Source organism: Triticum aestivum, chromosome 5D (assembly GCF_018294505.1).
Source record: "Triticum aestivum cultivar Chinese Spring chromosome 5D, IWGSC CS RefSeq v2.1, whole genome shotgun sequence".
NCBI classification, from domain to species: Eukaryota; Viridiplantae; Streptophyta; class Magnoliopsida; order Poales; family Poaceae; genus Triticum; species Triticum aestivum.
The window spans coordinates 33,702,368-33,727,722 of record NC_057808.1 but is presented as its reverse complement, the minus strand read 5'-3'; positions in this window follow the sequence as shown (position 1 = coordinate 33,727,722).

The following is a 25,355-nucleotide window of genomic DNA, read 5'->3' as shown; positions in this document are numbered from 1 at the left end:
CCCTGGCTTGTATTATGATGCTTGTATGACTTATTTTATTTTTAGAGTCGTGTTGTGATATCTTCCCGTGAGTCCCTGATCTTGATCGTACACGTTTGCGTGCATGATTAGTGTACGATTGAATAGGGGGCGTCACAGGGAGGTGGGGGGTTTTCTGGTGGGCTAGGGCGGTCAGAAGCGGGCTTGGAAGCGATCCGGACTCCTGCATGGCCCACCTCACATCATCAACATATATTTCTTGGAGTCTGTGCGCGGCGGGCGGGGCGATCTCTTCTCCCTCTCCCGTCTCACTCTTCTTAGCCGACGCCCGCCGAGCGATTAGACTTCGGCTATCGACGGTTTATTCAATTGCAGTCCCACATGTCAGTGAAAATGCAAGACAACGCGTGTCCCCTCTAGTGAGCGGTGTGCGAGCCGGACTGTCGGGGGTGCGACGCGAACGCGACGCATACAAGTCATAAGTGTGCCGTCTCTTCCTTTTGAACTTGCAAAGCGTAACATTTTCGTGCGATCGATTGATAGAAATCCTGAACAAAATGACGAGGGCGGTGCTTTCCCGCGCGTTAGGCGGGCTAGTTTGAGTGATATGACGTGCTACAGTGTCGTCCACTTGCTCCATTTTTATGTAAGCAAGAGTCTACACTCTTACGTGGGAGGAGTGTGAAACACGGCGGATCTGATTTTGATCGAGGGATAACTATTCCTTGTGAAATAATGGAGCATTGTTAGCGATTATAGCATGATAGTTAGGGCATCTCCAGCACTGGCCCACAAATTTGCACCGGCATCGGTCCGAGGACACTGATGGATGCCATCCAATGTTGCCCGCATACCTTTCGACAACTATATGAACTAACCGAACGAAATTCATGCAAACAAAGCAAACACTAGTACAACGAGCTGCTAAACAAATGGTTTTTAACCCCTTTCCGCGACGGCCTTTGGAATCGACGCCAAGTGAGTGTGGGCGATAGGGGGGTCCTTCCTACACGACCCAGAAACCGTCGGGGATATGCCCTCCTGGCACACACGCTCGACAAAATGAGGTCGTGTGCGACCAGCGAGCGCTCAAATACGGAAATACGTACAATAGAGCTAAAAAATACAATTATATGGCGAAATTGTTTCTGATCGCAAGTACATCCCACATAGTCAGTCCCCGCTAAACGTTTCTATTTGTATGTACATCCCACACAGTCGCTCCAAGGAAAACGTTTCCGTTCACAGGTACATCACACACAATTTTTCCCGTTAAATCGTTTGCGTTATTGAATGTATCACACACGGGGTCAAATTTGGGGATGAAAATTCGAAGTTCTTTCAGGCGATGGCCACGGAGAGATATTGTAAAAACAACATTTCCAACTTGCAAACACCTGAGGGACTCATGGTTGAAGATCACACTGGTAAAGAGGCCCTTCTTTTTCAAGCTTACACTGACAGGCTAGGCACTTCAAACCCCACGCAAATGCAATTTGATCTTCGTTCTTTGATCAGGCCAACTGAAAACCTTGATCATCTCACTCTACCTTTCACCCATGTGGAAATTGACTGCGTGATCAATGAGATGACGGGCGATCGGGCACCTGGCCCGGATGGTTTCAATGGTCTCTTCCTTAAAGCTTGCTAGCCTATCATCAAGGCGGACTTCTACACGTTGTGCAATAAATTCCATGATGGCACGCTTAATCTCCAAAGCATTAATGATGGTCTAATTACACTTATCCCGAAAAATGTGTCCCCATCTACTGTCAACGATTATCGTCCGATCACTCTGCTCAATTGCTGCCTCAAGCTCATCACCAAGTTGTTGGCTAACCGCTTACAAAAGGTCATTCTGAGAATTGTACACCGTAATCAATATGGATTCATACGGGGAAGATCTATCCAAGATTGTCTTGCTTGGACTTTCCAATATATTCATCAATGTCAAGCTTCAAAACGACCAATCGTGTTGCTTAAATTGGACTTTGCCAAAGCCTTCGACACCATTGAGCATGACCCAATGATCAACATCATGAAACACATGGGCTTCAATGACAAATGCCTTTCTTGGATTAAATCCATCTTCTCTTCGGGTAGATCATCCATTCTCCTTAATGGTGTACCGAGCAGGCAGTTTCATTGTCGTCGGGGGGTTCGTCAGGGTGATCCTCTCTCGCCCCTCATCTTCATCCTTGTGGCCGATCTACTCCAATCTGCCATCAATGATGCATATAGAAAAGGGTTGATCCATCTTCCCTTCCCTAGCAATGGCCAAATGGATTACCCAATTGTTCAATACGCCGATGACACAATGTTGCTCATGCCCGCCTGCCCTCGTCAAGCGCTGATTATTAAGAATATCCTCACAAACTATGCCCAATCCATCGGCCTCAAGATCAACTTCCATAAATCCACGCTCATTCCCATTAACTTGGAAGATGATCTTGCTTCGCAAATTGCAACGTTCTTTGATTGCTCGATTGGTGCCATGCCTTTTACATACCTAGGTCTTCCTTTGGGCACTTCTCGTCCCACAATTCAAGATTTCATGCCGCTGGTCAGTTCTACTGAGAGGAGTCTTTCCTCCACGCTCTCTCTTATGTCACATGCAGGGAAATTGACCCTGCTTAACTCGACCGCCACCTCCCTTCTCATCTATGCAATGTGCACACTTCATTTTCCACCAAAGCTTATTGAAATGCTTGATAAAATCAGACGGAGATGCTTGTGGATCAAGATAACCGAGCAAGGCGACAAATGCAACTCTCTGGCCGCCTGGGATATGGTGTGTAAGCCCAAAAATAAAGGTGGACTAGGGCTCCTCAACCTACGTATTCAGAATGAAGCTTTGCTCCTCAAATTTCTGCACAAATTCTACAATAAGATGAATATTCCTTGGGTGCAATTGACTTGGGACTCGCACTATGCTGAGAAAATACATGCTTCTGATCTAGTTGGATCCTTTTGGTGCCGTGTCATTCTCAAACTCTCTCCCAAGTTGGGGGTCTCTCGCGTCAACATCGTTTGTAGCACCACAGCTCTGTTCTGGCAGGATCTCTGGGCTGATCAGCTTCTTCAAGACTCACATCCACGTGCTTTCTCCAACTCTTTGAACGAAGACGTCTCGGTCAAGGATTTCTTGGGGATCACGTTGCTGGGTGAAGCGTTCCACCTTCTTCTGACCCCAAGCCCATGCAGAGGTCAGGCACATGCAAAACATTGCTGCAGCACTACAACCATCGACTGCAACTTCGGGTGTGTGGCATTACATCTGGGGCAAAACGAGCTTCAAGTCTACGGATTACTATCGTTTCTTTTTCAGAGACGTTCACTCCCATCAAGCTTTCGGTTGGATATGGAAATCAAAATGTACGATGAAATTAAAGGTGTTTTCTTGGTTGCTGTTTCACGATAGGCTCAACACGCGCAATATGCTTAAAAGAAGGCACTACAACATTGGGGATGATCACAACACCCTACTCTGTGACCAAAACATCGAGGAAATTGTTGAAAATATGATCTTCGCTTGCTCCTTCAGCAAACAATGTTGGGACAAACTTGATATCCACCGGGAGCCTTTCCCCGGCCGTCTACAAGCTATTGAAGACCAAAAGAATGTCCATCCGTCACCTTTGTTCCGAGAAAAATTCATTGTGGCGGCCTGGAGCATCTGGAAGGAGAGGAACAATAAACATTTTAGAGCTATGCCCCCTCCTTTCAATCCTGGCTCGACAGATTCAAGAGGGACCTTGAGCTACTTCAACACAGGGTCAAAGAGGCACATAGGCCTTTGATTCTTAATTTTGTAAGATCTCTTTGATAGTACATCTAGCTAGCATCCTTTTCTCCTGCCACAAAGTGGTTGAGACACCCACCATGTAAATACTCCATTGTACAGTGCTCCCCTCTTTTTATTAATATATTAAGATAGTAGGAGCCTTTCCTACTGTTCTTGGTCAAAAAAATGTATCACACACGGTCCGTAGAAGAAACTGTGTGGCAAAGCCTGTCCATCACACATAGGTTTTATGTGGTAAACGTTTGCGCAAGGTGGCCTAACACAAACAGTTTTCAAGAGAAAGTCGTGTGTGATTGTTCATTGATCCAACACGGTTTATTCCTAGAAACTGTGTGCGTTGCCTGCGGTCATCGCCCACGGTATTTTTTCAATAACCGTTTGCAATAGCAAAACCCAATTAGCAGGCTAATTGCCCTATTATTAATAATCCATTTATTAATCTAATTGACATTCATATTAAGCACATAATATATTTCATTTCCATATTAAGGAAGCAGAACTTCATAATTGAAATACATCAAAGTACAACATCATATAGCTTCAGCACTCTGCTACCCCATTACACAACTACACCAGGACCAAGTTTCACATGCAACATCTATAACCTTTCAAAATTAGCATCATAGACGGTACATAGACAGATGTATCTCATCTGGAAAACTGCTGAAGCAGGAGGCGAATATTGAGCCTTCATTGATGTTGAAGGTCTTTGTAACTTTAGGCCAATGCCTGTGGATGATTGACCGTCCATCCTTCGTCCCCTTCAGGAACACTTCAATATTGAACCGTGGGTGTTGTATGAATACCATCCTCGCCTCCTGACCATACAGGTGGATTGAGAGGTAATCATCAGCGAACTGCTTTGGAAAGGCCTGAAAACAAGGATGTGCATAAATATCTTCTCTATATTGGAAATGGGGCAAAGGAATAAAAAAGGCAAGGTATAATAGTTAGTACCATCCTATAGTGAACTGATGTCTTCTTCATTGTGCAGACAAATATCTTGTTGTTTTTTGTCGCTAATTTATTTATCCTAACAATCTTTCTGAGTTTCTTGACTTGACTGATATTCATGGACAACTCATTTCCCCATATGCAAAAAGGGTCGAACAGTGGGTCAAAACCTCTGACAGCAGGACCTACATGTGCAAGACCAAATTGTTAAAAACCTAAATATTAGAATGGTTCCTGCAATTGCACAATAATGTGCTATTAGACAACGGACCATGCACGTGCTAACCTCGATTGTAAACCTCGGTGCTTCCCATTGTTTCCCGACAACACATATAAGGTAGTTAGTCATCAAGTTAAGTAAGGGTTCGCATGCTATCAGTAAAATATGTTGATGAAAAATAAGCACATTGCAGATTCATCAGATTAATTCAAGCCACATGGAAAACCCATTTATCCAAACCAAGCATGATTAAGAACTAGGAAATATAGCACTTGTATATGTTTCTCATGTATTAAGTGCAGCCAAATTCGATTTATTCCTCACATGCACAACAATACAAAATTCTACCCACGATAATTGGACATCGCAGCGTAGAATTGAACCAAGAAGTTAGCTAAACGCCACAACAAATGAACTAAACATTAACTGAGCACCACATTGCACAATATAACCTACTCCTAATAGAAGATCAGACAGTTAACCAAACCAAGCATGCTTAACAAATTGGAAATATAGGAATTGTATTTGTTTCTCATGTATTTAGTACATCAAAATTCGATTTATTCCTCACATGGTATACAATAACAGAATGCAACCACAACAATTGAGCAACGCATTGTAGAATTGAACCAAGCAGTTAACTAAACACCACAACAAATGAACCAAACGTTAACTGAGCACCACATTGCACAATATAACACACTCGTAATAGAAGATCAGACAGTTAACCAAACCAAGCATGCTTAATCTTGGAAATTTAGCAATTGTATTTGTTTCTCATGTATTTAGTACAGAAAAATTCGATTTATTCCTCACATGGTATACAATAACAGAATGCAGCCACAACAATTGAACATCGCATTGCAGAATTGAACCAAGCAGTTAACTAAACACCACAACAAATGAACCAAACGTTTACTGAGCACCACATTGCAAAATATAACATACTCGTAATAGAAGATTAGACAGTTAACCAAACCAAGCATGCTTAACAACTTGGAAATATTGCACCCTGAAGAATTGAACATCACATTTGCAGAATTGAACCATGAAGTTAACTGAACACCACATTGCACGACATATAAAACATATACACTATAGCAGAAGATTACATGGTAAAACTAGAAAGTAGAATTCACTAGAATTTGTTAAGGAAAGGCAGTAGCTAGCAAACGATGGCCTCGAGAAAATGCCACGAACTGTCGTTTAAAGCAGCAACCGCGTCGCGGCGTCGGCGCGTGAGGCGTCAACGGTGGCCTCGACGGCGAGGTGCTCCTCCAAGATCTGGGGGTCGGCACGAATGGCAGCCATCGCGACCTCATCCGCGCGTGCGGCCGCGATTTGCTTCTCTGCTGCCAAATTCTCCTTGAGATCCTGGCTATACTTCGTGCACCATGGCTTTGGGCGGCGCTTATTTGGTGGAGGGGTCGGTGATTTGGGTGGAAGGTGTCGCACTCGCGACGACGGTTGGGGCATGTGGGATGTGGAAGGAGGAGGAGGATGGGGGTCGGGTGTGGATTACCTGCCTGGATAGGCATGAAGGAAATATGCCCTAGAGGCAATAATAAAGTATTATTTATTTCCTTATATCATGATAAATGTTTATTATTCATGCTAGAATTGTATTAACCGGAAACATAATACATGTGTGAATACACAGACAAACAAGAGTGTCACTAGTATGCCTCTACTTGACTAGCTCGTTAATCAAAGATGGTTATGTTTCCTAGCCATAGACATGAGTTGTCAATTGATTAACGGGATCACCTCATTAGGAGAATGACGTGATTGACTTGACCCATTCTGTTAGCTTAGCACTCGATCGTTTAGTATGTTGCTATTGCTTTCTTCATGACTTATACATGTTCCTATGACTATGAGATTATGCAACTCCCGTTTACCGGAGGAACACTTTGTGTGCTACCAAACGTCACAACGTAAATGGGTGATTATAAAGGTACTCTACAGGTGTCTCCGAAGGTACTTGTTGGGTTGGCGTATTTCGAGATTAGGATTTGTCACTCCGATTGTTGGGGAGGTATCTCTGGGCCCACTCAGTAATGCACATCACTATAAGCCTTGCAAGCATTGTAACTAATGAGTTAGTTGCGGGATGATGTATTACGGAATGAGTAAAGACACTTGCCGGTAACGAGATTGAACTAGGTATCGAGATACCGACGATCGAATCTCGGGCAAGTAACATACCGATGACAAAAGGAACAACGTATGTTGTTATGCGGTTTGACCGATAAAGATCTTCGTAGAATATGTGGGAACCAATATGAGCATCCAGGTTCCGCTATTGGTTATTGACCAGAGAGGTGTCTCGGTCATGTCTACATAGTTCTCGAACCCGAAGGGTCCGCACGCTTAATGTTACGATGACAGTTATATTATGAGTTTATTTGTTTTGATGTACCGAAGGTTGTTCGGAGTCCCGGATGTGATCACGGACATGACGAGGAGTCTCAAAATGGTTGAGACATAAAGATTGATATATTGGACGACTATATTCGGACACCGGAAGTGTTCCGGAGAAGTTTCGGATTAAACCGGAGTGCCGGAGGGTTACCGGAACCCCCTGGGGAAGTATTGGGCCTTAGTGGGCCTTGAGGGGAGAGAGAGTGCAGTAGCCAGGAGGTGGTGCGGCCCCTCCCAGGAGGAATCCTAGTTGGACTAGGAGAGGGGGGCGCAGCCCCCTTTCCCTCTCCCTCTCCCTCTCTTTCCTTCCCCCCTCTTTTCCTAGTTGGACTAGGAAAGGGGAGTCCTACTCCTACTAGGAGGAGGACTCCCCCCTCTCCTTGGCGCGCCTAGGGCAGCCGGCCTCCCCCTTGCTCCTTTATATACAGGGGCAGGGGGGCACCTCTAAACACACTTGATATACGATATTTTAGCCGTGTGCGGTGCCCCCCTCCACCATATTACACCTCGATAATACCGTTGCGGAGCTTAGGCTAAGCCCTGCGTCGGTGGAACATCATCATCGTCACCACGCCATCGTGCTGACGAAACTCTCCCTCAACACTCGGCTGGATCGGAGTTCGAGGGACGTCATTGAGCTAAACGTGTGTAGAACTCGGAGGTGCCGTGCGTTCGGTACTTGATCGGTCGGATCGTGAAGACGTACGACTACATCAACCGCGTTGTGATAACGCTTCCACTGTCGGTCTATGAGGGTACGTGGACAACACTCTCCCCTCTCGATGCTATGCATCACCATGATCTTGTGTGTGCGTAAGAATTTTATTGAAATTACTACGTTGCCCAACAGTGGTATCAGAGCCTGGTTTTAGGCGTTGATGCTATGCACGAGTAGAACACAAGTGAGTTGTGGGCGATATAAGTCATACTGCTTACCAGCATGTCATACTTTGGTCCAGCAGTATTGTGAGATGAAGCGGCCCGGACCGACATTACGCGTACGCTTACGCGAGACTGGTTTCACCGTTGCGAGCACTCGTTGCTTAAAGGTGACCGGCGGGTGTCTGTCTCTCTCACTTTAGTTGAACCGAGTGTGGCTACGCCCAGTCCTTGCGAAGGTTAAAACAGCACCAACTTGACAAACTATCGTTGTGGTTTTGATGCGTAGGTAAGAACGGTTCTTGCTAAGCCCGTAGCAGCCACGTAAAACTTGCAACAACAAAGTAGAGGACGTCTAACTTGTTTTTGCAGGGCATGTTGTGATGTGATATGTTCAAGACATGATGCTATATTTTATTGTATGAGATGATCATGTTTTGTAACCGAGTTATCGGCAACTGGCAGGAGCCATATGGTTGTCGCTTTATTGTATGAAATGCAACCGCCATGTAATTGTTTTACTTTATCGCTAAGCGGTAGCGATAGTCATAAAAGCAATAGTTGGCGAGACGACAACGATACTACGATGGAGATCAAGGTGTCGCGCCGGTGACGATGGTGATCATGACGGTGCTTCGGAGATGGAGATCACAAGCACAAGATGATGATGGCCATATCATATCACTTATATTGATTGCATGTGATGTTAATCTTTTATGCACCTTATCTTGCTTTGATTGACGGTAGCATTATAAGATGATCTCTCACTAAAATTTCAAGATAAAAGTCTTCTCCCTGAGTATGCACCATTGCGAAAGTTCTTCGTGCTGAGACACCACGTGATGATCGGGTGTGATAGGCTCTATGTTCAAATACAACGGGTGCAAAACAGTTGCACACGTGGAATACTCAGGTTAAACTTGACGAGCCTAGCATATGCAGATATGGCCTCGGAACACGGAGACCAAAAGGTCGAGCGTGAATCATATAGTAGATATGATCAACATAGTGATGTTAACCATTGAAACTACTCCATCTCACGTGATGATCGGACATGGTTTAGTTGATTTGGATCACGTAATCACTTAGATGATTAGAGGGATGTCTATCTAAGTGGGAGTTCTTAAGTAATATGATTAATTGAACTTAAATTTATCATGAACTTAGTCCTGATAGTATTTTGCAAATTATGTTGTAGATCAATAGCTCGCGTTGTTGCTTCCCTGTGTTTATTTTTGATATGTTCCTAGAGAAAAATTATGTTGAAAGATGTTAGTAGCAAAGATGCGGATTGGATCCGTGATCTGAGGATTATCCTCATTGCTGCACAGAAGAATTATGTCCTTGATGCACCGCTAGGTGATAGACCTATTGCAGGAGCAGATGCAGACGTTATGAACGTTTGGCTAGCTCAATGTGATGACTACTTGATAGTTTAGTGCACCATGCTTAACGGCTTAGAATCGGGACTTCAAAGACGTTTTGAACGTCATGGACCATATGAGATGTTCCAGGAGTTGAAGTTAATATTTCAAGCAAATACCCGAGTTGAGAGATATGAAGTCTCCAACAAGTTCTATAAGCTAAAAGATGGAGGAGAATCACTCAACTAGTGAGCATGTGCTCAGATTGTCTGGGTACTACAATCGCTTGAATCAAGTGGGGGTTAATCTTCCAGATAAAATAGTGACTGACAGAATCCTCTAGTCACCATCACCAAGTTAGTAGAACTTCGTGATGAACTATAGTATGCAAGGGATGAAGAAAGTAATTCCCGAGCTCTTCGTGATGCTGAAATCGACGAAGGTAGAAATCAAGAAAAACATCAAGTGTTGATGGTTGACGAGATCACTAGTTTCAAGAAAAGGGCAAAGGGAAGAAGGGGAACTTCAAAAAGAACGGCAAGCAAGTTGCTGCTCAAGTGAAGAAGCCTAAGTCTGGTCCTAAGCCTGAGACTAAGTGCTTCTACTGCAAAGGGACTGGTCACTGGAAGCGGAACTACCCCAACTATTTGGTGGATAAGAAGGATGGCAAAGTGAACAAAGGTATATTGGATATACATGTTATTGATGTGTACTTTACTAGTGTTTATAGCAACCCCTCGGTATTTGATACTGGTTCAGTTGCAAAAGTAGTAACTCGAAACGGGAGTTGCAGAATAAACAGAGACTAGTAAAAGGCGAGGTGACGATGTGTGTTGGAAGTAGTTCCAAGATTGATATGGTCTTCATCGCACACTCCCTATACTTTTGGGATTAGTGTTGAAACTAAATAAGTGTTATTTGGTGTTTGCGTTGAGCATGAATATGATTTGATCATGTTTGTTGCAATACGGTTATTTATTTAAATTAGAGAATAATTGTTGTTCTGTTTACATGAATAAAACCTTCTATGGTCATACACCCAATGAAAATGGTTTGTTGGATCTCGATCGTAGTGATACACATATTCATAAATAATGAAGCCAAAAGATGCAAAGTTAATAATGATAGTGCAACTTATTTGTGGCACTGCCGTTTAGGTCATATTGGTGTAAAGCGCATGAAGAAACTCCAAACTGATGGGATTTTGGAATCACTTGGTTACGAATCACTTGATGCTTGCGAACCGTGCCTCATGGGCAAGATGACTAAAACGCCGTTCTCCGGAACTATGGAGAGAGCAACAGATTTGTTGGAAATCATACATACAGATGTATGTGGTCCGATGAAAATTGAGGCTCGTAGCAGGTATCATTATTTTTTGACCTTCACAGATGATTTGAGCAGATATGGGTATATCTACTTAATGAAACAGAAGTCTGAAACATTTGAGAAGTTCATATAATTTCAGAGTGAAGTGGAAAATCATCGTAACAAGAAAATAAAGTTTCTACGATCTGATCGTGGAGAAGAGTATTTGAGTTACGAGTTTGGCCTTCAGTTAAAACAATGTGAAATAGTTTCACTACTCACGCCACCTGGAACACCACAGTGTAATGGTGTGTCCGAACATCGTAACTGTACTTTATTAGATATGGTGCGATATATGATGTCTCTTACGGATCTACCACTATCGATTTTGGGGTTATGCATTAGAGACAGCTGCATTCACGTTAAATAGGGTACCATCTAAATCCGTTGAGACGACATCTTATGAACTGTGGTTTGGCAAGAAACCAAAGTTGTCGTTTCTTAAAGTTTGGGGTTGCGAAGCTTATGTTAGAAGGTTTCATCCTGATAAGCTCAAACCCAAATCGGAGATATGTGTCTTCATAGGATACCCAAAGGAGACAGTTGGGTACACCTTCTATCACAGATCCGAAGGCAAGACATTCGTTGCTAAGAATGGATCCTTTCTAGAGAAGGAGTTTCTCTCGAAAGAAGTGAGTGGGAGGAAAGTAGAACTTGATGAGGTAACTGTATCTGCTCCCTTATTGGAAAGTACTTCATCACAGAAATCTGTTCCTGTGACTCCTACAACAATTAGTGAGGAAGTTAATGATGATGATCATGTAACTTCAGATCAAGTTACTACCAAACCTCGTAGGTAAACCAGAGTAAGATCCGCACCAGAGTGGTACGGTAATCCTATTCTGGAGGTTATGTTACTAGACCATGACGAACCTACGAACTATGAAGAAGCGATGGTGAGCCCAGATTCCGCAAAATGGCTTGAGGCCATGAAATCTGAGATGAGATCCATGTATGAGAACAAAGTGTGGACTTTGGTTGACTTGCCCGATGATCGGCAAGCAATTGAGAATAAATGGATCTTCAAGAGGAAGACGGACGCTGATAGTAGTGTTACTATCTACAAAGCTAGAATTGTCGCAAAAAAGGTTTTCGACAAGTTCAATGTGTTGACTATGATGAGAGTTTCTCACTCGTATCTATGCTTAAGTCTGTCCGAATCATGTTAGCAATTGCCGCATTTTATGAAATATGGCAAATGGATAAACAAAACTGCATTCCTTAATGGATTTATTAAAGAAGAGTTGTATATGATGCAACCAGGAGGTTTTGTCAATCCTAAACTGCTAACAAAATATGCAAGCTCCAGCGATCCATCTATGGACTGGTGCAAGCATCTCGGAGTTGGAATATACGCTTTGATAAGTTGATCAAAGGATATAGTTTTATACAGACTTGCGGTGAAGCCTGTATTTACAAGAAAGTGAGTGGGAGCACTACAGCATTTCTGATAAGTATATGTGAATGACATATTGTTGATCGGAAATAATGTAGAATTATTCTGCAAAGCATAAAGGAGTGTTTGAAAGGAGTTTTTCAAAGAAAGACCTCGGTGAAGCTGCTTATATATTGAGCATCAAGATCTATAGAGATAGATCAAGACGCTTTATAAGTTTTTTCAATGAGTACATACCTTAACAAGATTTTGAAGTAGTTCAAAATAGAACAGTCAAAGAAAGAGTTCTTGCCTATGTTACAAGGTGTGAAATTGAGTAAGACTCAAAGCCCGACCACGGCAGAAGATAGAAAGAGAATGAAAGTCATTCCCTATGCCTTGGCCATAGGTTCTATAAAGTATGCCATGCTGTGTACCAGATCTATTGTATACCCTACACTGATTTTGGCAAGGGAGTACAATAGTGATCTAGGAGTAGATCACTGGACAGCGGTCAAAATTATCCTTAGTGGAATAAGGATATGTTTCTCAATTATGGAAGTGACAAAAGGTTCGTCGTAAAGGGTTACGTCGATGCATGTTTTGACACTAATCTAGATGACTCTAAGTCTCGGTCTAGATACATATTGAAAGTGGGAGCAATTAGCTAGAGTAGCTCTGTGCAGAGCATTGTAGACATAGAAATTTGCAACATACTTACGGATCTGAATATGACAGACCTGTTGACTAAAATTATCTCACAAGCAAAACATGATCACATGTTAGTACTCTTTGGGTGTTAATCACATAGCGATGTGAACTAGATTACTGACTCTAGTAAACCCTTTGGGTGTTGGTCACATGACGATGTGAACTACGGGTGTTAATCACATGGTGATGTGAACTATTGATGTTAAATCACATGGCGAAGTGAACTAGATTATTGACTCTAGTGCAAGTGGGAGACTGAAGGAAATATGCCCTAGAGGCAATAATAAAGTATTATTTATTTCCTTATATCATGATAAATGTTTATTATTCATGCTAGAATTGTATTAACCAGAAACATAATACATGTGTGAATACACAGACAAACTAGAGTGTCACTAGTATGCCTCTACTTGACTAGCTCGTTAATCAAAGATGGTTATGTTTCCTAGCCATAGACATGAGTTGTCATTTGATTAACGGGATCACCTCATTAGGAGAATGACGTGATTGACTTGACCCATTCTGTTAGCTTAGCACTCGATCGTTTAGTATGTTGCTATTGCTTTCTTCATGACTTATACATGTTCCTATGACTATGAGATTATGCAACTCCCGTTTACCGGAGGAACACTTTGTGTGCTACCAAACGTCACAACGTAAATGGGTGATTATAAAGGTACTCTACAGGTGTCTCCGAAGGTACTTGTGGGGTTGGCGTATTTCGAGATTAGGATTTGTCACTCCGATTGTCGGAGAGGTATCTCTGGGCCCACTCAGTAATGCACATCACTATAAGCCTTGCAAGCATTCTAACTAATGAGTTAGTTGCGGGATGATGTATTACGGAACGAGTAAAGAGACTTGCCGGTAACGAGATTGAACTAGGTATCTAGATACCGACGATCGAATCTCAGGCAAGTAACATACCGATGACAAAAGTAAGAACGTATGTTGTTATGCGGTTTGACCGATAAAGATCTTCGTAGAATATGTGGAACCAATATGAGCATCCAGGTTCCGCTATTGGTTATTGACCGGAGAGGTGTCTCGGTCATGTCTACATAGTTCTCGAACCCAAAGGGTCCGCACGCTTAACGTTACGATGACAGTTATATTATGAGTTTATATGTTTTTATGTACCGAAGGTTGTTCAGAGTCCCGGATGTGATCACGGACATGACGAGGAGTCTCGAAATGGTCGAGACATAAAGATTGATATATTGGACGACTATATTCGGACACCGGAAGTGTTCCAGAGAAGTTTCGGATTAAACCGGTGTGCCGGAGGGTTACCGGAACCCCCCGGGGAAGTATTGGGCCTTAGTGGGCCTTGAGGGGAGAGAGAGGGCAGCAGCCAGGAGGTGGTGCGCCCCCTCCCAGGAGGAATCCTAGTTGGACTAGGAGAGGGGGGCCCAGCCCCCTTTCCCTCTCCCTCTCTTTCCTTCCCCCCTCTTTACCTAGTTGGACTAGGAAAGGGGAGTCCTACTCCTACTAGGAGGAGGACTCCCCCCCTCTCCTTGGCGCGCCTAGGGCAGCCGGCCTCCCCCTTGCTCCTTTATATACGGGGGCAGGGGGCACCTCTAAACACACTTGATATACGATATTTTAGCCATGTGCGGTGCCCCCCTCCACCATATTACACCTCGATAATACCGTTGCGGAGCTTAGGCGAAGCCCTGCGTCGGTGGAACATCATCATCGTCACCACGCCGTCGTGCTGATGAAACTCTCCCTCAACACTCAGCTGGATCGGAGTTCGAGGGACGTCATCGAGCTGAACGTGTGTAGAACTCGGAGGTGCCGTGCGTTCGGTACATGATCGGTCGGATCGTGAAGACGTACGACTACATCAACCGCGTTGTGATAACGCTTCCGCTGTCGGTCTACGAGGGTACGTGGACAACACTCTCCCCTCTCGTTGCTATGCATCACCAAGATCTTGTGTGTGCGTAAGTAATTTTTGAAATCACTATGTTTCCCAACAAGGCGAGGCCGAGCAGCGTGAAGGAGGGTCGCTGGAGAGCAGGCGGTGCTGCAAGTAAGGGGTGAAGGTTTCAACTTGGATAGGAAGGCGGAAACAGGGGAAATGGGGCTTTTGGTAAGGGGGAGGGGCGGGGAGGTAGATATTTCTGTGGAAGCCGAAAATTTGGAATCGCTTCAGCCAAAAAACTGGCGCGCTAAGTGTCATCAGACACGGTCCCTTATTCGGAACTGTGTACGACATGTGGACATCACAAACGGTTCAGATAGCTTAACCCGTGTGTGATGAGTTTGAACGTCAAAAGTTTTGGTTCGAATTTCCACGGTTACAGTGGTCATCCACGTCATTGCATAATTTGGGTACACAAAGGAGACTAACTTCTTATTCGAGCATGTTCAGCAATTAAACAAAGCTAGCTGACCTAAACATTACTCTAACAAATTAAAGACCGGCGCTCTTAATTAAAAAACAAAGAATACTATGTTGGGGAACGTAGTAATTTCAAAAAAATTCCTACGCACACGCAAGATCATGGTGATGCGTAGCAACGAGAGGGGAGAGTATGTCCACGTACCCTCGTAGACCGAAAGCGGAAGCGTTAGCACAATGCGGTTGATGTAGTCGTACGTCTTCACGATCCGACCGATCAAGTACCGAACGCACGGCAGCTCCGAGTTCAGCACACGTTCAACTCGATGACGTCCCTCGAACTCCGATCCAGCCGAGCTTTGAGGGAGAGTTCCGTCAGCACAACGGCGCGGTGACGATGATGATGTTCTACCGACGCAGGGCTTCGCCTAAGCACCGCTACAATATGACCGAGGTGGATTGTGGTGGAGGGGGGCACCGCACACGGCTAAGAGATCCAAGGGATCAATTGTTGTGTCTCCAAGGGGTGCCCCTCTCCCCGTATATAAAGGAGTGGAGGAGGGGGAGGGCCGGCCCTCTCTATGGCGCGCCCTAGGGGAGTCCTACACCCACTGGGAGTAGGATTCCCCCCTTCCAAGTAGTAGGAGTAGGAGTCAAGGAAAGGGGAGAGAGAAGAGAAGGAAGGAGGGGGCGCAGCCCCTCCCCCTAGTCCAATTCAGACTAAGCCTTGGGGGGGCACCCAGCCTCTCCTCTCTCTTTCCCCTAAAGCCCAATAAGGCCCATATACTCCCCGGCGAATTCCCGTAACTCTCCGGTACTCCGAAAAATACCTGAATCACTCGGAACCTTTCCGATGTCCGAATATAGTCGTCCAATATATCAATCTTTACGTCTCGACCATTTCGAGGCTCCTCGTCATGTCCCCGATCTCATCCGGGACTCTGAACTACCTTCGGTACATCAAAACACATAAACTCATAATATAACCGTCATCGAACTTTAAGCGTGCGGACCCTACAGGTTCGAGAACAGTGTAGACATGACCGAGACACGTCTCCGGTCAATAACCAATAGCGGAACCTGGATGCTCATATTGGCTCCCACATATTCTACGAAGATCTTTATCGGTCAAACCGCATAACAACATACGTTGTTCCCTTTGTCATCGGTATGTTACTTGCGTGAGATTCGATCGTCGGTATCTCAATACCTAGTTCAATCTCGTTACCGGCAAGTCTCTTTACTAGTTCCATAATACATCATCCTGCAACTAACTCATTAGTTAGAATGCTTGCAAGGCTTATAGTGATGTGCATTACTGAGTGGGCCCAGAGATACCTCTCCGACAATCGGAGTGACAAATCCTAATCTCGAAATATGCCAACCCAACAAGTACCTTCGGAGACACCTGTAGAGCACCTTTATAATCACCCAGTTATGTTGTGACGTTTGGTAGCACACAAAGTGTTCCTCCGGTAAACGGGAGTTGCATAATCTCATAGTCATAGGAACATGTATAAGTCATGAAGAAAGCAATAACAGAATACTAAACGATCGTGTGCTAAGCTAACGGAATGGGTCAAGTCAATCACATCATTTTCCTAATGATGTGACCCCGTTAATCAAATGACAACTTGTGTTTATGGCTAGGAAACATAACCATCTTTGATCAACGAGCTAGTCAAGTAGAGGCATACTAGTGACACTCTCTTTGTCTATGTACTCACACATGTATTATGTTTCCGGTTAATACTATTCTAGCATGAATAATAAACATTTATCATGAAATAAGGAAATAAATAATAACTTTATTATTGCCTCTAGGGAATATTTCCTTCAGTCTCCCACTTGCACTAGAGTCAATAATCTAGTTCACGTCACCATGTGATTTAATACCAATAGTTCACATCACCATGTGATTAACACCCATAGTTCACATCGTCATGTGACCAACACCCAAAGGGTTTACTAGAGTCAATAAATCTAGTTCACATCGCTATGTGATTAAAACCCAAAGAGTACTAAAGTGTGATCATGTTTTGCTTGTGAGAGAAGTTTTAGTCAACGGGTCTGCCACATTCAGATCCGTATGTATTTTGCAAAATTCTATGTCAACAATGCTCTGCACGGAGCTACTCTAGCTAATTGCTCCCACTTTCAATATGTATCCAGATTGAGACTTGGAGTCATCTGGATCAGTGTCAAAAATTTGCTTCGACGTAACCCTTTACGACGAACCTTTTTGTCACCTCCATAATCGAGAAACATATCCTTATTCCACTAAGGATAATTTTGACCGTTGTCCAGTGATCTACTCCTAGATCACTATTGTACTCCCTTGCCAAAATCAGTGTAGGGTATACAATAGATCTGGTACACAGCATGGCATACTTAATAGAACCTATGGCCAAGGCATAGGGAATGACTTTCATTCTCTTTCTATCTTCTGCCGTAGTCGGGCTTTGTGTCTTACTCAATTTCATACCTTGTAACACAGGCAAGAACTCTTTCTTTGACTGTTCCATTTTGAACTACTTCAAAATCTTGTCAAGGTATGTACTCATTGAAAAAACTTATCAAGCGTCTTGATCTATCTCTATAGATCTTGATGCTCAATATGTAAGCAGCTTCACCGAGGTGTTTCTTTGAGAAACTCCTTTCAAACACTCCTTTATGCTTTGCAGAACAATTCTACATTATTTCCGATCAACAATATGTTATTCACATATACTTATCAGAAATGTTGTAGTGCTCCCACTCACTTTCTTGCAAATACAGGCTTCACCGCAAGTCTGTATAAAACTATATGCTTTGATCAACTTATCAAAGCGTATATTCCAACTCCGAGATGCTTACACCAGTCCATAGATGGATTGCTGGAGCTTGCAGATTTTGTTAGCACCTTTAGGATTGACAAAACCTTCTGGTTGCATCATATACAACTCTTCTTTAATAAATCCATTAAGGAATGCAGTTTTGTTTATCCATTTGCCAGATTTCATAAAATGCGGCAATTGCTAACATGATTTGGACAGACTTAAGCATAGATACGAGTGAGAAACTCTCATCGTAGTCAACACCTTGAACTTGTCGAAAACCTTTTCCGACAATTCTAGCTCTGTAGATAGTAACACTACTATCAACGTCCATCTTCCTCTTGAAGATCCATTTAATCTCGATGGCTCGCCGATCATTGGGCAAGTCAATCAAGGTCCATACTTTGTTCTCATACATGGATACCATCTCAGATTTCATGGCCTCAAACCATTTCGTGGAATCTAGGCTCATCATCGCTTCCTCATAGTTCGTAGGTTTGTCATGCTCAAGTAACATAACCTCCAGAATAGGATTAGCGTACCACTCTGGTGCGGATCTTACTCTGGTTGACCTACGAGGTTCGGTAGTAACTTGATCTGAAGTTTCATGATCATCATCATTAGCTTCCTCACTAATTGGTGTAGGTGTCACAGGAACCGGTTTCTGTGATGAACTACTTTCCAATAAGGGAGCAGGTATAGTTACCTCATCAAGTTCTACTTTCCTCCTACTCACTTCGTTTGAGAGAAACTCCTTCTCTAGAAAGGATCCATTCTTAGCAATGAATATCTTTCCTTCGGATCTGTGATAGAAGGTGTACCCAACAGTAACTTTTGGGTATCCTATGAAGACACATTTCTCCGATTTGGGTTCAAGCTTATCATGTTGAATCTTTTTCACATAAGCATCGCAACCCCAAACTTTAAGAAACGACAACTTTGGTTTCTTGCCAAACCACAGTTCATAAGGTGTCATCTCAACGGATTTAGATGGTGCCCTTTTTAACGTGAATGCAGCTGTCTCTAATGCATAACCCCAAAACGATAGTGGTAGATTGGTTAGAAACATCATAGATCGCACCATATCGAATAAAGTACGGTTATGACGTCCGGACACACCATTACGCTGTGGTGTTCCAAGTGGCGTGAGTTGTGAAACTATTCCGCATTGTTTCAAATGAAGACCAAACTCGTAACTCAAATATTCTCCTCCACGATCAGATCGTAGAAACTTTTATTTTCTTGTTAGGATGATTCTCCACTTCACTCTGAAATTCTTTGAACCTTTTCAAATGTTTCAGACTTGTGTTTCATCAAGTAGATATACCCATATCTGCTCAAATCATCTGTGAAGGTCAGAAAATAATGATACTTGTCGCGAGCTTCAACACTCATCGGATCGCATATATCAATATGTATTATTTCCAATAAGTCAGTTGCTCACTCCATTGTTCTGGAGAACGGAGTCTTAGTCATCTTGCCCATGAGGCATGGTTCGCAAGCATCAAGTGATTCATAATCAAGTGATTCCAAAAGCCCATCAGCATGGAGTTTCTTCATGCGCTTTACACCAATATGACCTAAACGGCAGTGCCACAAATAAGTTGCACTATCATTATTAACTTTGCATCTTTTGGCTTCAATATTATGAATATGTGTATCACTACGATCGAGATCCAACAAACCATTTTTGTTGGTGTGTATGACCATAGAAGGTTTTATTCATGTAAACAGAACAACAATTGTTCTCTACCTTAAATGAATAACCGTATTGCAATAAACATGATCAAGTCATATTCATGCTCAACGCAAACACCAAATAACACTTATTTAGGTTCAACACTAATCCTGAAAGTATAGGGAGTGTGATATGATGATCATATCAATCTTGGAACTACTTCCAACACACATCGTCACCCTCAACTAGTCTCTGTTTATTCTGCAACTCCCGTTTCGAGTAACTACTCTTAGCAACTGAACTAGTATCAAATACCGCGGGGTTGCTATAAACACTAGTAAAGTACAAATCAATAACATGTATATCAAATATACCTTTGTTCACTTTGCATCCTTCTTATCCGCCAAATACTTGGGGCAGTTCCGCTTCTAGTGACCAGTCCCTTTGCAGTAGAAGCACTTAGTCTCAGGCTGAGGACCAGACTTGGGATTCTTCATTTGAGCAGAAACTTGCTTGCCGTTCTTCTTGAAGTTCCCCTTCTTCCCTTTGCCCTTTTCTTGAAACTAGTGGTCTTGTCAACCATCAACACTTGATGTTTTTCTTGATTTCTACCTTCGTCGATCTCAGCATCGCGAAGAGCTCGGGAATTACTTTCGTCATCCCTTGCATATTATAGTTCATCACGAAGTTCTACTAACTTGGTGATGGTGACTAGAGAATTCTGTCAATTACTATTTTATCTGGAAGATTAACTCCCACTTGATTCAAGCGATTGTAGTACCCAGACAATCTGAGCACATGCTCACTGCTTGATCTATTCTCCTCCATCTTTTAGCTATAGAACTTGTTGGAGACTTCATATCTCTCAACTCGGGTATTTTCTTGAAATATTAACTTGAACTCCTGGAACATCTCATATGGTCCATGATGTTCAAAACATCTTTGAAGTCCCGATTCTAAGCCGTTAAGCATGGTGCACTAAACTATCAAGTAGTCATCATATTGAGCTAGGCAAACGTTCATAATGTCTGCATCTGCTCCTGCAATAGGTCTGTTACCTAGTGGTGCATCAAGGATATAATTCTTCTGCGCAGCAATGAGGATAAACCTCAGATCACGAATCCAATCCGCATCATTGCTACTAACATCTTTCAACTTAGTTTTCTCTAGGAACATATCAAAAATAAAACAGGGGAGCTAAACGCGAGCTATTGATCTACAACATAGATATGCTAATACTACCAGGACTAAGTTCATGATAAATTAAAGTTCAATTAATCATATTACTTAAGAACTCCCACTTAGATAGACATCCCTCTAATCGTCTAAGTGATCACGTGATCCAAATCAACTAAACCATGTCCGATCATCACGTGAGATGGAGTAGTTTCAATGGTGAACTTCACTATGTTGATCATATCTACTATATGATTCACGCTCGACCTTTCGGTCTCACTGTTCCGAGGCCATATCTATTATATGCTAGGCTCGTCAAGTTTAACCTGAGTATTCCGCGTGTGCAACTGTTTTGCACCCATTGTATTTGAACATAGAGCCTATCACACCCGATCATCACGTGGTGTCTCAGCACGAAGAACTTTCGCAACGGTGCATACTCAGGGAGAACACTTATACCTTGATAATTTAGTGAGAGATCGTCTTATAATGCTACCGTCAAACTAAGCAAAATAAGATGTATAAAAGATAAACATCACATGCAATCAAAATATGTGGCATGATATGGCCATCATCATCTTGTGCCTTTGAGCTCTATCTCCAAAGCATCGTCATGATTTCCATCGTCACCGGCATGACACCATGATCTCCATCATCTTGATCTATATCAATGTGTCGTCACATGGTCGTCTCGCCAATTATTGCTCTTGCAACTATTGCTATCGCATAGCGATAAAGTAAAGCAATTATTTGGCGCTTGCATCTTATGCAATAAAGAGCCAACCATAAGGCTTCTGCCAGTTGCCGATAACTTCAACAAAACATGATCATCTTATACAACAACTTATATCTTATCACGTCTTGACCATATCACATCACAACATGCCCTGCAAAAGCAAGTTAGACGTCCTCTACTTTGTTGTTGCAAGTTTTACGTGTGTCGGGTGGTAGGTGCGACATATGCCAACGGGTGGCTTATCATTGTGGGAGCCAGTAAGACATCGCCGGTGCCTGGAAACGGGATAAGGTGAAGACATGCACGCCGGCGGATCTTACCCAGGTTCGGGGCTCTTCGTGGAGATAACACCCCTAGTCCTGCTCTGCGGGGTCTCCGCATGATCACTAGATCAATTCAAGTAGCTACAAGTGCTCCTTGAGCTGTTTGGCTAGGGGAGGAAGAAGGGCAAGGCTAGCTCTCCTTTTCTCTCTATGTGGTGTGTGAAACTCTATGAGATCAACCCTTTGCATGGGTGTCCTGGGGGGCTTATATAGGCCTACCCCCCAGGGGTACAATGGTAATCCGGCTGGGCGCGGGTCCCAGCCTTCAGTGTTTGTGCTCGCCGGCTTCTCCACCGGCCATTGGGGCCTGCCGACTGGTGGGTCCCGCCGGCTGCTGGCCTCTTGGCCGACAGGCCGGCCCCACCGCTTGGGGGCCTTGTCGGCAGCTGGTTACTGTTGCCTCGCCTCTGATGATGAGGGCTTTGTCGAGGTAAGCGTGGCTACAGTGTCGTCGCCTTGCGGGCTCTCACTGTAGCCTTACCTCGTCTTGTCTCCTTAATGATGCACATGTTTCGAGGGAGGCAGGTAGCCGGCTATTGGGAGCCGGCCACACCCCTGGCCGACTAGGGGAGGCTGGGCCGCCTTCGAGTGTCTCTCTGGCTAAAGGGGCCCGCCGCCCGCGGGCCGTACTGGCGCCTGTCGTGGGTGACATCAAGGTCGACATGGCTATAGTGCCGCGCCGGACGGGAGATGGCTGGCCCGTATGGCGCCCTGTGGCCATGCCTGTTTCGGGATTCGGGGGTAGTGGGCTGTACTGCGGCCATGCCCCATCTTATCATCGTTATGTGGATGCAGTCTTGGTGGGTGCAGTCTTGGCCGGCTTCTGGGAGTCAGCTTTCTTCATGGTCGGCTTCTGGGAGTCGGTCCTCTTGGGGCCGGCTTCCTGGAGTCGGCTATCTCGTAGCTTTCTTTGGTAAGGTTTCTGAGGCCGGGTCGCCTTTCAGTAATCGGCCCTGGGGATAGCCGGCCTGGGGAAGGCAGCCCTATGCTCTGGATACTTGAGGCTCGAATGGCCTGATAATTTTTTGAAGAGCCAGGGGGGTCGGTTAGGCTACCCGTGGCCATTTACTCCGACAGTAGTCCCCGAAGCTGGTTGGGGTTCGAGGCTGAGAGGAGGTCGAGAAGCTCGGTCAGCTACTTATCTTGACGAGCCAGCAGTTGGGAGCCGGCTTCGGTTGGGCGCGCCGTCTTGGCGAAATTTCTAAAGTCGGACGGCGGGAGTCTGTTGGCGCGTGCGCCGGGCTGCGGGCCGCCCGCTTGTCGCCCGCGAACCATGTGGCATCCTTCGGCTGAAAAAAGCTTGCCAACCCACACGCGCGACAAGACGTCGCCGCAGGCCAGGGGGCCCACCACTTCCATGCCTAGGCCCAGGCGCTGATTCTCTGTGGCCCAGAGCTGTCCGCACGTCTTCTGGCGGCGGTTTCCGCACGCCGTTAGGGCGCAATAATCGCGGGACGTGGGGGAGTGGGCACAGTTAATCCCATGTTCCTCCCCACGGCTCGCCTCCTCGGCTTCGCCGCACGAGGCTATAAGTAGGGGGGAGGGGAAGCGGCAGACGCTCGCACGCTCTTCTCCTCTCCACCATCTTCTTCCTCCTGCTTTCCCTCGCAGGAGCGCCTCGCCGCCGCGCCGTCCCACCAATCTTCACTCCACCCCGCAGCTTTGCCGCCGCCGGGCCGTGCTTTCTCCGCCGCCGCACCCTTAGCTTCTCGTCACCAAGCAGTACGGCGGGGACTGGGACGGCTCCAACGTCCATATGGACCACATCGACTTCCTCCGCAAGACGCGGCGGTTGCCCGGCAAGGACCAGGTGCGGGTCCGTCTCGCGCCGGAGAAGGAGATCACGCCTGTGCCGGAGGAAGGCGAGCGGGTAATCTTCCGCTCGCACATCCTGCGCGGCCTCAGCCTGCCGGCGAGCGCTTTCTTCCGCTCCTTCCTCGACTTTTATCAACTCCAGCCGCACCACCTTACCCCAAACACGGTGGTGCTGTTGTCCGCCTTCGTCACTCTGTGCGAAGGCTTTCTTGGCGTTCTCCCCACCCTCGAGCTCTGGGGGGGAATTCTTCCAAACCAAGCTCGGCACCCGTATGCAGGGCGTGCTGGCTCAGAGGGCCGCCTTCATCGCGATGCGGAGGCCGGCAGCCAATAACCCCTTCCCAGTCATCACGCTGATCCAGTCGGTGAAGCACTGGCAGAAGTCGTACTTCTACGTGAGGAACGTCGCCCCGCAAGGCGACTACGTCAACCTGCCGGCTTACGTAGCCGGCCCGCCGGCTGGAAGGCGGCCCCAGTGGTCCTATCGGGCCGTGATGCTGTCGCCGGCTGGAGCCGCGGCCGTCGCCCGACTCCGGGTAATGATCCAGTCGGAGGGCCTGACTGGGTCTGACTTACTGGCCGCCTTCGACGCGCGCCGGGTGCTTCCGCTTCAAAGCCGCCATCATCTGATCTGTCAGATGAGCGGCCAACTCGATCCGAGTCGGATGTGCACCAAGGATATGCCGCATGACGAGGTGGCTCATATGGTGAATTATCTTGCGAACTGCAAGCTCTCCGCAGAGTGGCAGTTTGGCAAGGATCCATACTCCCGTGCACATCCCCCGCCTATGGTATGCTCTCTTTATCCTTTCTTCTCTTAGTTTTGTCGCCGAGTTTTTCTTGGCCGACTCTGACCAGTCCGCACGTCTTGGCAGAGCCCTCTCCTTCGACCTGCGGCCGGGTTGGAGGCGGATCGCCGATTTCTTCCCGACCGGGCGGAGCATGACTTGGAGGATCACGACTTGGGGGCGGCCGCCATGGATGACAACACCAAGGCAGGAGGAGGCGAAGCCGGCGGCGAAGCAGGCGGCTCCGAGCTTGGAGTCAGCTTCGACGACTGGCCGGATGACGACGAGGTGGAAATCGTCCCACGCCGCCAGCCGGCGTCCGGCCATGGCGCGGGTTCTTCCGCCGCGCCGCCTGCTCGGGGTGGCGGGCAGAAGCGCCGGGCCGCGTCGGGCTTGTTCGGCAGTTGGCCGAAGAAGCCCAAGGGCGGGGCGGTGGCGACCAGGCGGGATGAGGCGGCCGCGAAGGCGGCCCACTTCCGCAAGGTGGTGAAGCAGCCGCAGACGGTGTCAGCGTAAGTGTATATTCTTTTGCATACTCTTTCTTTTTTCTTGTTGATTTCTGAATCCTTGTCCTTTCTCAAAAATCAGGGCTCC